A 7,513-nucleotide genomic window follows, 5' to 3' on the forward strand; every position below is an offset into this window, starting at 1 on the left:
CTGGTAGTTCCCTCCTATACTCTTGATACCCTGGTAGTTCCCTCCTATACTCTGATACTCTGGTAGAGTTCCCTCCTATACTCTGATACTCTGGTAGTTCCCTCCGATACTCTGATACCCTGGTAGTTCCCTCCTATACTCTGATACTCTGGTAGTTCCCTCCGATACTCTGATACCTTGGTAGTTCCCTCCTATACCCTGGTAGTTCCCTCCTATACTCTGATACCCTGGTAGTTCCCTCCTGTACTCTGATACCCTGGTAGTTCTCTCCTATACTCTGGTAGTTCCCTCATATACTCTGGTAGTTCCCTCCTGTACTCTGATACTCTGATAGTTCCCTCCTATACCCTGGTAGTTCCCTCCTATACTCTGGTAGTTCCCTCCTATACCCTGGTAGTTCCCTCCTATACTCTGATACCCTGGTAGTTCCCTCCTATACTCTGATACCCTGGTAGTTCCCTCCTATACTCTGATACCCTGGTAGTTCCCTCCTATACCCTGGTAGTTCCCTCCTATACTCTGATACCCTGGTAGTTCCCTCCTATACCCTGATACCCTGGTAGAGTTTCCTCCTATACTCTGATACTCTGGTAGTTCCCTCCTATACTCCGATACCCTGGTAGTTCCCTCCTATACTCTGATACCCTGGTAGTTCCCTCCTATACTCTGATACTATGGTAGTTCCCTCCTATACTCTGATACCCTGGTAGTTCCCTCCTATACTCTGATACTCTGGTAGTTCCCTCCTATACTCTGATACCCTGGTAGTTCCCTCCTATACTCTGATACCCTGGTAGTTCCCTCCTATACTCTGATACCCTGGTAGTTCCCTCCTATACTCTGATACTCTGGTAGAGTTCCCTCCTATACTCTGATACTCTGGTAGTTACCTCCTATACTCTGATACTCTGGTAGTTCCCTCCTTTTCTCTGATAGTTCCCTCCTATACCCTGATACCCTGGTAGAGTTCCCTCCTGTAATATGATACCCTGGTAGTTCCCTCCTATACTCTGATACTCTGGTAGTTCCCTCCTATACTCTGATACCCTGGTAGTTCCCTCCTATACTCTGATACTCTGGTAGAGTTCCCTCCAATACTCTGATACTCTGGTAGTTCCCTCCTATACTCTGATACTCTGGTAGTTCCCTCCTTTTCTCTGATAGTTCCCTCCTATACTCTGATACTCTGGTAGTTCCCTCCTTTTCTCTGATAGTTCCCTCCTATACTCTGATACTCTGGTAGTTCCCTCCTTTTCTCTGATAGTTCCCTCCTATACTCTGATACCCTGGTAGAGTTCCCTCCTGTAATATGATACCCTGGTAGAGTGCCCTCCTGTAATATGATACCCTGGTAGAGTTCCCTTCTATACTCTGATACCCTGGTAGAGTTCCCTCCTATACTCTGATACTCTGGTAGTTCCCATCTGTACTCTGTCATGGTTCGGATGAGGAGCTTATGTACAGTGCCTATCGTTAATTATGATAACTGTTCATGTTTCTTACAGTACAGACAGAAGATCATAAGTAATGCCCTTCTCAGGATATATCCCAAATGGCACCCTATTCCCTCTATAGTGCACTACTTTAGACCAGAGCCCTATTCCCTCTATAGTGCACTACTTTAGACCAGAGCCCTATTCCTTATATAGTGCACTACTTTCGACCAGAGCCCTATTCCCTATAAAGTGCACTAAATCTTACACAAATCCTCACATAAAACATATTTGGTGTTGTATCAAGGTCAGGGCCTCTCTACCCTCAAGGCTCTGGTCAAAAGCACTGTGTTACATAGGGAATAAGGTGCAGTTTGGGATGGGCCCCTAGTCTGTGGGATATCCATCCAGTCAGTCTTTGCTTGAATGAGGCAACTAGACAGATGGGTGTGTATATCAACCTATACTGTAACGTGCAGGTCTCTGTATGTGCAGGTCTACTTTCTGTTGTTTTTAGGAGTGCCAGGTAGAGAGTCATCTGATCCAGGTCTTTAACACCAAACATTCCTTGGTCAGGTTTTAAAGGATTGTCTTATAAACTAGTGGCAAGCCCAACCCTACCCAAACACTGTGCTGCTCTGGTTGGAATGCTGGTGTGTTGTCCTTGCTCTTGGGTAAAGTTTCCTCTAGGTACAGATCTAGGATCAGCTTCCCTTCATCCAATCCTGACCTTCATCTGTGGTTGTAAAAATCTAAAACTGACCCTTTATTCAGGGCAACTTCAACTTCCACCGTTGTCCTACTGAAGGGAGTGACAGAGAGCCTTTACTTTCCTGGGGGGGGGGGGCATCGTTAGGATAAAGGTCAGACACAGGCTCACAAAGGTGGGTCAAAGGTCAGAGTTAAAAAGAATGATGTCAATGCAGCCAAGTTCCAGGCGTCAGAGGGTTCTGTTAGTAGCCGTGAGGAGGAATAGGAGGAGGAGGAGGGGAGGAGGGAGATCAGAGCCTTGATTAACCAATGAGCTCCTCCCTCCCTGCAGTCCCAAGAGTAACAGAGAGTTGTGGGTAGTGTAGTTAAAGTAATGAGGTCACATGATAGTACAGCAGTGGCAGCGCTCTTTCTTCTCTATACCTGCTGGGGAGGGGAGTTCCTTGGTGGCCGTGGCAGAGCTCTCGTCCTTCCCCTCCGACGACAGTTCGGTGGTGTCACTGAGCGGCCGGGAGCCGGACACCAGGTCGGCGGCGTTGCCGTCCATGGTGGAGTAACCGTCTGTCACCGTTTTCTCACGTAGCGACTTCTCATCGTCCTCATCGATCAGGACGATCTCAGCCTTGATGGTGCCGTCGAATCCCAGCAGCCTCTTGGTCTCATCCTGGTCATCTACATTATGATTGCCCATGAAGATCATCGTGATCGGATTTTCTGCCGTAGCCTGGGGAGCCTCCATCACCTCACCTCCGTATATCACCTCCCGGCAGGGTGGAGGCTGGGTGGTGATGGGGGAGCTTGGAGCGTGGGGCTGGGGCATCTTGTGTGCCGTGGTGGCAGAGCTAGGGACAGCTGGGGGGGTAGTGTAGGAGGAGTAGTTGGTAGGGAGGTCAGCAGAGTGGTCAATGGACCTGGGGGAGGTTTTGGGGTCATCAGCGTCAGCGGGGTTGACAGTGACCTTAGACTTGCCTCCCTGAGCACAACCGGTGGTCGCCCCGACCCGCTTCATCAGCTCATCCACCCGTTGGGAGCTCCAGTGGTGAACCCCATTGTCCAGGGTAGAGGACCCCCCCCGAGCGGACCTCGTAGACAACATTCCGGCCGTCGTCGAAAACCTTGACCCCGCAGTCAGGCACTTCGTCAGGGCTGACGGAAGACGCTGACAGGATCCTGGTGTCCCCTGTCTTTCTGTCCTTCTCCACATTGATCTCCATGGCGTACATCGCTGGATAAAAGACAGACAGACAGGTGGACGGACGGAGGGAGGGAGAGAAAGAAGATATCATGTTACCATTATAGTACATCTCTGGGAGACAGACAGGCAGGCAGGCAGGCAGGCAGACAGGCAGACAGACAGACAGACAGACAGACAGACAGACAGGATATCATGTGGTTTCAACTATAGTACAACTCTGGGTGATTATTTAAGATACTATTTGAAGACAGAGTTTCAGATATTTTTGGAAGATGGGCAGGAAGCTTTCCCACAAGGACCTGAGGTGGCGGAACGGAGTGCTCTCGTTTGGGGTGTAGTGTTTGAGCCTGAAAGTAGGGAGGGGTAGCTCCTCTTGCTGCTCCGTAGGCAAGCACCATGGTCCTGGAGTGGATGCGAGCTTCGACTGGAAGCCAGTGGAGTGTGCGGATGAGTGGGGTGACGTGGGAGGACTTGATAAGGTTGAACACCAGGCGGGCTGCAGCATTTGATGGCACAAGCGAGGGAGCCAAGAGCGAGTTGCTGTAGTCCAGACGGAAGATGACAAGTACCTGGATTAGGACCTGCTCTGCTTCCTGTATGGGGAAGGGTGGTTCTATGGATGTCGTAGAGCATGAACCTGCAGGATGTTTTGCAGAGAATGACAGGGCCACGCCAATGTTCTTTGATGTCTGAGATGGGGACACCATGGAGTTGTTCACCATGATGAAGAGGTCTTTGAGCAGGTAGGTCTTCCCCGTGAGAAAGAGCAGCTCCGCCTTGTTGAGGTTGAGCTTCAGGTGGTGAACCAACATCCAGGTATCTGGCAGGCACGCAGAGATGCATGTCACTACCTGGGTGTCAGAAGGGGGGAAGGAGAAAAGTAGTTGAGTGTCATTCGCATAGCAATGATAGGAGAGACATTGAGAGGAAATGATGGAGCCAAGTGACTTGGTGTATAGAGAGAAGAGGAGAGGGCCTAGAACCGAGCCCTGGGGGACACCAGTCGTGAGTGGTGCAGACACTGATCCTCTCCACGTCACCTGGTAGGATCGGCCTGCCAGGTAGGATGCAATCCAAGTGCATGCAGAGCCTGAGACGCCCAGCCCTGAGAGAGTGGAGAGGAGGATCTGATAGAGCCTGAGACGTCCAGCCCTGAGAGGGTGGAGAGGAGGATCTGATAGAGCCTGAGACGTCCAGCCCTGAGAGGGTGGAGAGGAGGATCTGATAGAGTCTGAGACACCCAGCCCTGAGAGGGTGGAGAGGAGGATCTGATAGAGCCTGAGACACCCAGCCCTGAGAGGGTGGAGAGGAGGATCTGATAGAGCCTGAGACGCCCAGCCCTGAGAGGGTGGAGAGGAGGATCTGATAGAGCCTGAGACGCCCAGCCCTGAGAGGGTGGAGAGGAGGATCTGATAGAGCCTGAGACGCCCAGCCCTGAGTGGGTGGAGAGGAGGATCTGATAGAGCCTGAGACGTCCAGCCCTGAGAGGGTGGAGAGGAGGATCTGATAGAGGAGGGGGAGGAGGGAGGAGGGGGAGGAGGGAGGAGGGGGGAGGGAGGGGGAGGAGGGAGGGAGGACGGAGGTGGGGGGAGGGAGGGAGGAGGGGGAGGGAGGGAGGAGGAGGGAGGGGGAGGGAGGAGGGGGAGGAGGGGGAAGCAGGAGGGAGGAGGAGGAGGGGGAGGAGGGGGAGGAGGGGGAGGGAGGGAGGAGGGAGGGGGAGAAGGATTAAGGAAGGAGGAGAAGGCAGAAAAGAGTTTCCGAGGGTCAGAGGCAGAAGCTTGAAATTTAGAGTGATAAAAGTGGCTTTAGCAGCGGACCCAGAGGAAGAGAAAGTAGAGAGGAGGGGAGGAAGTGTGATTTGTCCTCCGGACGTTTAGTTTTCCTCCATTTACACTCAGCTGCCCGCAGCACAGTTCTGTAAGCTCGCAATGAGTCACTCAGCCACGGAGCAGGGAGTAGGCAAACAGCCTCTAGTAAAGATGAGGTCAACTGTATTGTCTGCCTTGTGAGTGGGAGGGGACTGGGAAAGGGTCAAAAGGAGGGAAAAGAGAGAGTTGGAAAGAAATTAATAGAAGGCAGTCGTCGGGAGGTTGAAGTCGCCAAGTACGAACAGCTTATCAAGATCATTGATACACTCTCAAGGGTTACAGTGAGATTAGTAGGAGAACAGAGACCCGGAGGGGGTTACAGTGAGATTAGTAGGAGAACAGAGACCTGGAGGGGGTTACAGTGAGATTAGTAGGAGAACAGAGACCAGGGGGGTTACAGTGAGATTAGTAGGAGAATAGAGACCTGGAGGGGGGTACAGTGAGATTAGTAGGAGAACAGAGACCAGGAGGGGGTTACAGTGAGATTAGTAGGAGAACAGAGACCTGGAGGGGGTCACAGTGAGATTAGTAGGAGAAGAGAACCCAGGGGGGTTTACAGTGAGATTAGTAGGAGAACAGAGACCTGGAGGGGGTTACAGTGAGATTAGTAGGAGAACAGAGACCTGGAGGGGGGTTACAGTGAGATTAGTAGGAGAACAGAGACCTGGAGGGGGTTACAGTGAGATTAGTAGGAGAACAGAGACCTGGAGGGGGTTACAGTGAGATTAGTAGGAGAACAGAGACCTGGAGGGGGTTACAGTGAGATTAGTAGGAGAACAGAGACCAGGGGGGTTACAGTGAGATTAGTAGGAGAACAGAGACCTAGAGGGGGTTACAGTGAGATTAGTAGGAGAACAGAGACCTGGAGGGGGGTTACAGTGAGATTAGTAGGAGAACAGAGACCTGGAGGGGGTTACAGTGAGATTAGTAGGAGAACAGAGACCTGGAGGGGGTTACAGTGAGATTAGTAGGAGAACAGAGACCTGGAGGGGGTTACAGTGAGATTAGTAGGAGAACAGAGACCTGGAGGAGGTCACAGTGAGATTAGTAGGAGAACAGAGACCTGGAGGGGGTTACAGTGAGATTAGTAGGAGAACAGAGACCTGGAGGAGGTCACAGTGAGATTAGTAGGAGAACAGCCTCTAGTAAAGATGAGGTTCAGAGTATTGTCTGCCTTGTGAGTTGGAGGGGATTGGAAAAATAAATCAATCGAAGGCGATGTCGGGAGGTTGAAGTCACCAAGTACGAGTAGCGGTTAGCCATCGTCAGGAAGTTTATCAAAGTCTCAAGCTCATTGGATGAACTCTCCAAGGTGTGGAGCTCATTGGATGATCCCTCCAAGGTGTGGAGCTCATTGGATGATCTCTCCAAGCTCATTGGATGATCTCTCCAAGGTGTGGAGCTCATTGGATGATCTCTCCAAGCTCATTGGATGATCTCTCCAAGGTGTGGAGCTCATTGGATGATCTCTCCAAGCTCATTGGATGATCTCTCCAAGGTGTGGAGCTCATTGGATGAACTCTCCAAGCTCATTGGATGATCTCTCCAAGCTCATTGGATGATCTCTCCAAGGTGTGGAGCTCATTGGATGATCTCTCCAAGCTCATTGGATGATCTCTCCAAGGTGTGGAGCTCATTGGATGATCTCTCCAAGCTCATTGGATGATCTCTCCAAGGTGTGGAGCTCATTGGATGATCTCTCCAAGCTCATTGGATGATCTCTCCAAGGTGTGGAGCTCATTGGATGATCTCTCCAAGCTCATTGGATGATCTCTCCAAGCTCATTGGATGATCTCTCCAAGGTGTGGAGCTCATTGGATGATCTCTCCAAGCTCATTGGATGATCTCTCCAAGGTGTGGAGCTCATTGGATGATCTCTCCAAGGTGTGGAGCTCATTGGATGATCTCTCCAAGGTGTGGAGCTCATTGGATGAACTCTCCAAGCTCATTGGATGATCTCTCCAAGGTGTGGAGCTCATTGGATGATCTCTCCAAGGTGTGGAGCTCATTGGATGATCTCTCCAAGGTGTGGAGCTCATTGGATGATCTCTCCAAGGTGTGGAGCTCATTGGATGATCTCTCCAAGCTCATTGGATGATCTCTCCAAGGTGTGGAGCTCATTGGATGATCTCTCCAAGGTGTGGAGCTCATTGGATGATCTCTCCAAGGTGTGGAGCTCATTGGATGATCTCTCCAAGCTCATTGGATGATCTCTCCAAGGTGTGGAGCTCATTGGATGATCTCTCCAAGCTCATTGGATGATCTCTCCAAGGTGTGGAGCTCATTGGATGATCTCTCCAAGCTCA

The 7,513-nt window shown here is 51.0% G+C and overlaps 1 pseudogene; it reads right to left on the reverse strand.

Moving 5' to 3' along the window:
* Positions 1-2,329: 2,329 nt before the first annotated feature.
* On the reverse strand, positions 2,330-6,470 carry LOC124030331 (annotated as a pseudogene).
* Between the last annotated feature and the right edge of the window lie 1,043 nt (positions 6,471-7,513).

Source organism: Oncorhynchus gorbuscha, unplaced genomic scaffold, assembly GCF_021184085.1.
Source record: "Oncorhynchus gorbuscha isolate QuinsamMale2020 ecotype Even-year unplaced genomic scaffold, OgorEven_v1.0 Un_scaffold_10660, whole genome shotgun sequence".
Taxonomy (NCBI): domain Eukaryota; kingdom Metazoa; phylum Chordata; class Actinopteri; order Salmoniformes; family Salmonidae; genus Oncorhynchus; species Oncorhynchus gorbuscha.